We start from the raw sequence: 10,494 nt of genomic DNA, 5'->3' as shown, positions 1-10,494 counted from the left end.
TGACGAAAATTATTTAGAAGAAGAAAGAAAGGAAATGGAAAAAAAATTTCAGTTGGCACAATGTGCGTATTACTTGCGGTACGGAGTTGAGGACGAGATCCTCGTTTTTTTATATGACGTAAAATATTTAAAACGGGCTACAAGCTGCGGTGGATGCTATATAAGGACGAGGTCCTTGTGGTAAAAAGTTTATGTGTTTAAATTCTCCTTTTGTGAAATTAAAAATTTGTACCATAGTACTTATAGGGAGTCATGCCTATGAGGCTTATTTGAAAATTCTCATATGAATATCTCTGGGCATAATTTGCCAAATTTGTATTTTAACTATGGAATTTAGCCCACAAGATAAGTGCCCAGGCGGCGTTAAATGTGACTTGTTAATTCAGGAAATTACTTACGAAGTCTTCATGCCTCGTTGTTAGAAAATGGAGGTTTGAAACGAGATTTTTGTTGGCATGAGATTATTTGACGATTTGTAATCGATTATGAACAACTATTAAGACCAGAGATGCGGTTATGGTCATACATATGATAATGTCACGGTTGTAATGCGGAGATTTGTGTTATTGATATATACATTGTGGTGATTTGTTGAGTTGTGGATGTGTTGTTAGGAGTTGTTTTGGTGTTACTCTGACAGGTGGATAGGCCCAATCATAGGGAAGGCTCTGCCGAAATTTCTGAAAATTTTGGGAGTTAGAAAAATTTGGGATATTGAGATGTGCAAAGAAAGAGATAAGTTACATTATGTATTTGATGACGGACTCTACTTCTTATTTGAGGATGAATGACCTAAGTGGGGGAGGATGTAGCAGCCGTTAAGCGCTATTTAAAAAGTTGATGTGTGCGTAGGTACGAGTTGCTATAGCCAGATGATACTAATGTCGTGTGATGATGTGAAAATCAGACCTTTTTGAAAATGTTCGGAGTGTAAGAAAATTGGTCTTAAAATTTACAAAGGTGAGTAAGGGAAATAGCCTCAATTGAAATGATATCATCGGACTTATTTCGAATGCGGTAATGTGGGATCAACCATGAGTATATGTGTAAAAGTAGAAATATCAATTAGGTAACCTCAAAATAATTCTTAGTACGTTCGAGGACGAACGTTTGTTTAATAGATGGAGAATGTAACGACCCGACTTGTCGTTTTAAGAATTAGTGTCCCGTTCAGAGGCTTAAGACCTCAAGAAGCTTCATAACATGTATTATGACTTGCGTGTGCGATCGATTTTGGTTTTCGAATTATTCAAGACTTAATTGAAAGAACAATATATTCTTGTTTTGGAAGCTTGAATGAAAAGAGTTGACCGGAGTTTAACTTTTGTGCAAACGACCCCAGAATAGAATTTTGATGGTTCCAATAGCTTCTTATGATTATTTCGGACTTAAACACATGATCGGAATTGGAGTTAGAAGTCTGTAGAGCAATTCAGCACATTTTGGAGAAATTACAAAGTTGACGTGTTCTAATTATTTTGTATACAAACGAGGACTGATAAAATGATGGATATCAATTGGATATGATAATAAGTGTACGATGCATATTATAAGTGATATGGGGTTTAACGAATGTCCTAAGTCTAAGTCAAGTTGGAAAATTTCCTAATAGACTAAAGTTACAAATGAGTACGCGCAAGACCTCACTTTGGACGATCATATTTACATATACATAAAGATACTTATTTGAAGGAAATATATTCGAAATATATTTATTGAAAAGCATATTATCTTAGAGATTATTACTTGAAGGATTTATAGGCGAAAGATTTATATTTGAAGGACTTGATTAATTGATTGCACTTGTATTTTTTTTTTGTTGAGAAGCATTTATGGTGTTCTTGTTGCCTGCTATTTATATCATTGGTTGATCGTTTTTGTCATTATTGTTATCTGTTTCCTATTATTTTTGTACGCTATATTGCACAGGTTTATTTGGTAGTCTGGTCCTAGTCTCGTCACTACTTCGCCGAGGTTAGGCTAGGCACTTACCAACACATGGGGTCGGTTGTGCTGATACTACACTTCTGTACATTTTTGTGTACAGATCCAGGTATTTGATCGATAGTAACTGTTCGTTGCGGTGGAGACTCAAGGTAAACCTGTTGCAGCATTCGCAGTCCTCGGAGTCACCTTAAATTGTACTTATTTCCACTTGTCCCCTTTGTTTCGGAATAGTGATGTACTTATTTTGTATAACTACTCTTAGAAAGGCTTGTGACTTGTACCACCGATTTTGGGAATTGTAAATTGTTAAGAGTTATTGAATTTAAAGTTGAAAAATGTCAATATTATTTCAGTTAATGTTAGGCTTACCTAGTTTAGAGACTAGGTGCCATCACGACTCCTTCGGAGGGATTTTTGGGTCGTGACAATATATATATATATAGGCAGAGGCAGATGTAGAGTGTTGACAACAGGTTCAATTGATAACTTTTTACGCTGAGCAAAAATTTATATGTAAAAAATTCTTAAAATTAAAAAAATAGTAGATATGAACACATAACTCTAAAAATATAATGAGTTCAATGCTAAAACCTTAAAAATTGAATACATAAAGTATACATCCTAGATCCACCTCTGTATATAGGGTATTCCAAATTCAAAATCTGTGGCTAGAGATATCGATAAACTCAAAATGACGTTATATTGAAATAAAATTTTACCGGCTAAAGAATCATTTAAATTCTTAGATAGCCGACTAAAGTGAATTTTAAATTAAGGATAATGTCTTCACTTGCATCATTATAAAGATAATATATATATATATATATATATATATCAAAATAAAAATATTTTTTAAAAGATAACAACATACCAAATAAGAGTTCAAGTCGTAATAAAAGAGTCATGTCATAACCAAAGAATCGTTCATATTGTGTCAACCTTTGTGCTTTGACATAAATACGAGTTATTATTTCACTTTTTAGCTATTTTTAGGTTCCAATAACATCAATGAGAATGATGCAAAAATAATCATCACTACAAAATTTGAGAAAATGTTAGTCTTTTTTCATGTACTGTTTCGTCATTGATATCTAACGATTATCTAGAAAATTTAAAATTTAAGGTTATTTACGTATCATTTTTAGTTAAATTTTTTCAAGTGACAGAAGCTAGAAGCTTCCTTTCTCTCTCTCTCTTAGTATCTCTCTAATCTTAGATAATTCCTTGTAGATTTACTTAGAATTCAAACTTTATCACTCACTGATAGAGTCATCAGTCAGGTATACAAAGTTCATTCTCACCGAACCCTTGTAATATCTACTATATATTATAAAAGTTTCTACAGGAGGGTGGTGATGACAAAGTTCATTCCATTCACATTTTGCAACATCTAAATATTATTATTATTTTGGTGACTAGTGGAGAAGACGGTCATTATTGGTAATTCATTCAAATGCCGCACAACAGATAAGGGAGTGAGATTTGTATTAAGTGTGGACATTCGAGATGGGTACTTTGACCACAATCCATGGACAACTTGGACGAAAATAAAAAATGAAAGATTAAATTTTAGTTGTTGCCTACTAGTGCGTACAACTTGAGAATTTCTCTAAATAGTGTATCCATTACCTGATAAAACGATATTTTCCGGTAAAAAAAATATCTTTCCCTTGCGTTCAAGATTGAATCATTGGCTGCACTCCATTACCTATAAGTTTTTCACATAATATCTCTCACAATTTAAGATATTTTAATAGATCTATTTTTAGAATTTTAAATTATAATTTTTTGTCGAATTCCTACACCCATATTTGTATCTGGATCCATAACTCAAAATCTTAAAATTTAGATTATGAAGGATCCAACGTCTAGTCCGCACCTCGATCGATTACCCGTGCCCGAGTCTAAGCAACATAGATTAAGGCTGTATTGTGGTCCGGGTTCGGGCCTAAATGGGCCAAACGGGCCTGGGCTTAGGCGGGCCGGGCTGAGGCAGCCGGGACAAACGGCCCCGGGCCTAACGGGCCAAATGAGTGGAACCGACCCACTGCGGTCCTAAACCCACATGGTCCCGGGCTAAATGGGCCGGGCCCGCGGGCCTAAACGTGCTTTTTCGTTTCGGGCTATTTTTTAAATTTTTTTTATCTAAGGCAATTTCTTGTAAACTATATATGTATATACTAGTATAAATTGCTTATATATAGCTATATAAATATATATAGTATATATAGTATGTATAGTATGTATATATAAGGGTGTATTATGTGTATATATAATTATATATTGCCTTATGTAATATATATTGCCTTATATATATGTATGTATATATATATGCCTTATATATATGTGTGTGTATATATATATATATATAGTTTATATATATTAGATATATATATATATATATAGTTTATATGTATTAGAGATATATATATAGTGCCTTATATATATAGTTTATATGTATTAGATATATAATATATATACTATATCAAATTTAAACACAAAATAAATTGTAAAGAAATATTCAAGGGAATGTCTTATAATTTTATTATTACGACTTTAACAAAAAATGACAATATCTTTCTTACTCTTCTTCCTCCCAGTGGAATGAGCACAACAAGGTACTAATACCACCATTAAAAGGTTAAAAAGCTAAGGAAGATGTGCCAAAATACAAGTTACATATTAGTCTATATATTATCTCTAACAAATCTCATAAATCCTTCAAGGTCTGGAGGAATTTCCGTTGGTGGTGGTGGAAAAGAAGCTTGTTCATCACCACTTCCGGGCGAAGCAGCATCCTGCGTAAGTTCCGCTAGCATTTCTTCATAAGCTTCGTCTATCTCCGGTTGTGATTCTGCAAGTCCAAGATTTCTTCTTTCCGAACGGATCCAATCTCTGAAGAGTACTGATTTTTCCAAGCTCTCCCTCATAGACGCTCTATGATCACCGATTTGAAGTCTCGCTTGACTGAAAGCGCTCTCCGATGCCACTGTTGAAGCTTGAACACTTAAAATATCTCGAGTCATCCTTGAAAGAACCGGATAGTATTTTTGTTTGTCCTTCCACCATTCCAAAACATTAAAGGAGCCATCGGGATTCTCTGATTCAAGTCCCTGCGACAAATAAACTTGAAGCTCATTTAGTTGTGAACTATCACCAATATTATCACCTTGAGAACCCCAGAACTTCGCCCAAGAACTAAGGGCTTTTAGGCCCGCAGTTCTTTTAGATGATTATGAACTAGACGAAGTAGGAGTTGGAACATTTGGTCTAGCATGATCTAAGGCAAGTTGATAAGCATTATAAATTGTTTGAGCGTTTTTAATTGAGGCTTTTGCATCTCCAAGTGTAGCAAATTCCTCAGCTGAAAGTGTCCCCAGATAATTCATTTGTAGCAACATGAAATTGTTCTAAAAAGTCTACAAGTATTTTAACATTAGTCCAATCTTGATTTGTAAGGTGCTCATCATCATTATCATCATCATCACCTACACGAGCATTATATGTTGCGCTTATTGGGTTTCTATATTCATATGCAACAACTAAACTTTCATACATGTAATTCCATCTAGTCGGACAAGGTTTATGAACCTTTCTTTCTCTAAGGCCAAATTCATCACATTTTTAAAAATAATCTCTAAGTCTACTTCTACGGTTTGAATAAAAAAGTCAATTAAGAGTCATTTTAACCTTTTCAATTTCTACATTTAAAACTTTCATACCATCGCCGACGATTAAATGGTAAATATGACAAATACATCTAACATGAAAAATATTATTAAATGCAGGATTTAGTGTAGTTGTAAGCAAGCCTATAGCATTAGTGTTACTAGAAGTATTATCCATTGAAACCGACATTATTTTATCTCTAATGCAAAATTATCTACAAATATCTGCAACTGTGTTAGCAATAAATTTACCTGTGTGGCGTGAATTAATTATTCTATAAGCAATAGTGCGCTTTTGCATTATCCACTCCTCATCTATCCAATGACTTGTAACAGTTAGATAATCACAGTCATTACCACTTCTACCAATATCAGTAGTAATAACAATGCGATAATCTATATGAGTAAATAAATAGCGCAAATATTGTTCATATTCATGTTTATATTTATAAATATCGCTCTTTACGGTTGCGCGAGGCCATCCTTTATAAGTAGGATTAAAAACTCTTCTAATATAATGCACAAAATGAGGGTTAGAAGGAAAACTATAGGATAAGCACATAACAGTAACCATTTTTGCCAATTCTTCACGATCTTTATTTGGATCATAATATAAAATGCCACCGGTAACAGTGTTAATTCCCGGTTGAACTACATTTGAACATGTACTAGGGTTAACCGTAGTATCTACACTTGTCCCCTCTTGTGCAGCTTTCATTTGTAAATATCTAGCTTTATCTCTAGGGTGTTTCAATATATGTCTAGTCAAACTACCCGTACTGCTACGGTCTCCAGTATATTTATGAGCCATCAAAGACCCACAAGTTTTACACTTAGCCTTATTTTGTTCTCTTAGTTGAGTAAAAAAGTGCCAAACAAGAGATGTTTCGGGCCGTTTAGAAGGTTTTCTATTAAAAGTAGGGGTTACTACATGAGGGTCAGGCGGGGCATCAGTTGGGTTATTAACAGGACTAGTAGGTGTATCATCTAAATCTGGTTGTGTTTCATCTAAATCATCATTTTCCTCATCATTTTCAAAGATAGTTTGATTAGGATAAAAAGCATTCATAACTTCTTCATTTAATTGTTGACCTGGTGCAACATCATGGGAAAATTGACTATCGGAAAATTGAAAGCAAGGGTTATCACTATCAAGAATAATAGGTGGAGGAGGACGGGTAACATGTCTGAGTCGGGGAGCCGGGGAAAGAGTAGTAGCTTGGCGACTAGATTCACCAATTTTAGATTTTTCCTTACCCTTACCACCAAATATTTTTTTTCAAAGAAAAATCCATATTAATTATAATTATACTAAATGAAACAAACAAAACTATAATATTAAAACTTAAGAGTTGGAACGAGTTTACCGAATTGACGAACAACTTCTTGAAAATTGAATATCGTTGAAGACTGATGACTTGAATACTTCAATTCACCAACTTCACAATTTTTCACGAAATTGCAATAAAAAAGTAAGCAATTATAGAAGAAAATTAGAGAGAGATTGATGAATTTGTGAGTAAAAATGAAAGAATGAGGGGGTATTTATAGTTGAGAATATGAAAAAAGTGTAATTATAAAAAGTTTGGGGCCAAATGACTATTTTTTAAAGTTCCAAACGGCTGAAAATTGAAGGCCAACGGCTAGATTTTAAAAATCTGACCGTTGGCCCTTTTTAATTTTTTTTTTTAAAAAATAGCTGTTGGGGCCCGTTTGGCCCGGTTGAACCGGCCCAGTCCCGCTTGCCGATCCCGGGCTAAACGGTCCCGGGCTCACGGGCTATTTGGTCAGGACCGGCCCGCTATGGGCTTTTACACCACTAGAGACCGGCCCATTTGGCACGCGCCCCGGCCCACAATACACCCTTAACATAGATAATAGATGCGACGACTATCACGTGATACAGTATTTAGTCATAGCAAATTAAGATTTAAGAGTTGCTGTTGTTTCCAAGATCTTCTCATACTACTAAACTTCAAGTTACTGATTTACATCTCTCTAATGGTTCATCTCATTATTGTAATCCAATGAAATTACATGATTAAAAAAAACATAGGAATTTTTCAATTTCAAGCAATTTGTGAATCAGCATTAGTTTCGGCTTCTACAAGCCACCTCTTCACTCTTTGCTGAGCAAGTAAAACCTGCACACAATATTTTAATAATGGGTGAGAAATTGTTTCATTATGATATATTGTTCCAAGGTAATAAATCCACAGCTCAAAATAAAATGAAGATGATAATATAGTACCTGTTTATCCTAATCAGTTTTCAAAGTGATTATAAGTAGTACAATAGTCTGGACCAGTGTACCAAATATCATTCCAACCCAAACACCCTATGACATTTTCCAAAAGGGTAAGTCATTTAGTAACAAGAAAAAAGATTTTTTCTACGGAACAACAACAACAACAACAATTCAGTAAAATCCCACTTGTGGGGTCTGGGAAGGTTAGTATATACGCAGGCCTTACCCCTACCCCGAAGGAGTAGAGTGACTGTTTCCGAAAGACCCTCGGCTCAAGAAGATAAAAAGATAAAAGGAGACGATATCAGTATCACCACAGAAATCATAGGAACAACATGAAATTCAGAAAAAAGATGCAAAGCAAAAGCGATAACTAGTAAATAAGTCCGGCACTGAAAAGAGGAATAGTAAAACACAACATTGCCACTAGCTATCGTAGAAATAAACCCTACCAGACTTTTTCTAGAGAGAGAAGAAAAAGAAATGGTAGAACTCGCCTTAACTTGCAGTTTAAAAACATAACCAAGCACAACTCCAACTGGAATTCCTACCAAGTAATAGCAGCCTATGTTAACATAGGCTACAATACTCTGCCAACCAGCTCCAACAGCAACACCTTTATCAAGAAATCTTAAAACTTTTTATACAAATCTTGAAAATGCTTTTCATAAGATTAGAATTTGAATCAAAGAAATGAAGTCTCACCAGAAAGAACTGGTTGAACACTGTTCATAAGTATGGAAAATGCTAATAGAGGAGACAATTGTTCGACTTCTTTAGCCACGTCTTGACTGTCCGTGAATAAGTAAGCTAGCCGTCCCCGCAAGAAGAGAAAGAATAGAAACAGAATGAAACCAATAACAAATGATGTTGTTGCTGTGATCAAGATTGAAAATCTTGCTGCTTTCGCGCTCCCTCTTCCCAGCTCATTTGACACTCGTACACTTGAAGTTTGTGAACATGAAATTAGAGAAATACTCAATAAAGAAGAATCTAAAGATAACTTAAGAGGATTAACAAGTATGATCACATTACCATGCTGCAGCTAAGAAACCAAGAGATATCATCATTTCCCAACCATTGATGTTAAGGCTGCAAAAGAGGGGTGCAAAACCTCAGCTTGCTTAATAGGAGAAAGGAGTATAAATGAAATGCGAAAGGAATATAAGAAGATTACCATATAGAAAGAGCATCAATCTGAATCTGATCCATAGCATTTTTCAAATTTCCTGTAAGAAGAACTAGTATACTGTTGTACCAGAATTCAAGGCTGCCAAAAAAAAGCCAATTATACACTCAAAAAGTTCAAACTTTTCAGGTTTAGATATGCAATATTTCATGAAATATTCAAATTTAGAGGGTATGAAGTGATCGAATACGTCTCACCAAAGCATGGCACCCGAAGACAAAGAGAGTTTGACTACTGGCCAAAGATCCTTAAAAGCCAAAGATGAAAAACCTTTCCATGTTTCTTTGCATCCTCCACATATTACAAACATTAGCTGACCAACATTAGGACGCCAGTATGCCACAATTGTAGATATCATAGCACCAATAATTCCAAACTTAAACTTCATGGTTAAAATTAAAGCCACGAGAGGGAAATATGGATCGCTAAGGTACAAGCTGCCAAGTATGTAATAATCTTATTCTTACTCTGTGCTTGTAAGAACATTTGACATGTATATGATGCAACAAAGGAATAAGTAACCGGTATTAACCATAAAGAAATGAGTCCGGCCTCTTTAGCTATCTCTTCTTTCTGGCCTAAAGCTCTTAGGATCGGTGTGGTGAAGATATAGAGTGGTAAAAGAAGAGTCGTGGCTACGGTTAATACAATCCAAGATCTTTGGAGATATAATCCAAGCATATGATATTGTTTAGCACCATAAGACTGTCCACATAAAGTTTCTAATCCACTCGCCATTCCCATCTGCAAGTACAAAAATTCTTAAGTTTTGTCACTCAACAAACACAAATATAAATCATGATTATTATACATTTCAATGTAATATTGGGCAATAGATGTTAGAGAAGATAGCAAAAGTACCAGAATGCCATTGCCAAATCTGAGGAGGACAGTACTGACTAAAGTTCATTAGATCCAACACGACCAACAAAGGAGTGGCTAATAACAGTTACTCCAAACGTCGAAAATTTTGTAAACATGGCCGGAGCTGCAATCACCCACATTTTCTTCGTCTCGTCCCATAACTTGTCCTTCAAATTCACTTCCTTATCACTCAACAACTTCTCACTGATATCAGCTGCCATTTCTTAACTCACCAAGTCTTTTTTTTTTTCTGCAATATAATGCAGAAAAATCATATACACAGTGAATGTAAACAAAATGGAATACTTTTTAAATGAAGAAAGTAGATATGCATATCAATAAATCTGTCAAATACTAGTAAGTATGCCTTGCTAGTATCCTCTGCCTTTTGATCTTTACAAGTAATATATGGAATGTAAATTTTGAGGAATACAATTGGATTGAAATTGAAATTCTTTCAAATATGAAACATTATATATTGGACATTTGAAATTTGCCAGGAATCAATCTCGATTAATCATCTGAGATTTTAGTTCTAGTGAAATTGAGATGTAATTAGGCTATTTGGCACACCAGCT

The 10,494-nt window shown here is 34.6% G+C and overlaps 1 pseudogene; it reads right to left on the bottom strand.

Moving 5' to 3' along the window:
• Positions 1-7,684: 7,684 nt before the first annotated feature.
• LOC107783908 (protein DETOXIFICATION 21-like) lies at positions 7,685-10,137 on the bottom strand (annotated as a pseudogene).
• Between the last annotated feature and the right edge of the window lie 357 nt (positions 10,138-10,494).

The sequence above is a fragment of the Nicotiana tabacum genome, chromosome 5 (assembly GCF_000715075.1).
Source record: "Nicotiana tabacum cultivar K326 chromosome 5, ASM71507v2, whole genome shotgun sequence".
Taxonomy (NCBI): Eukaryota; Viridiplantae; Streptophyta; class Magnoliopsida; order Solanales; family Solanaceae; genus Nicotiana; species Nicotiana tabacum.
The sequence above is the reverse complement of the archived record's forward strand: the minus strand, read 5'-3'. Positions and strand labels throughout refer to the sequence as shown.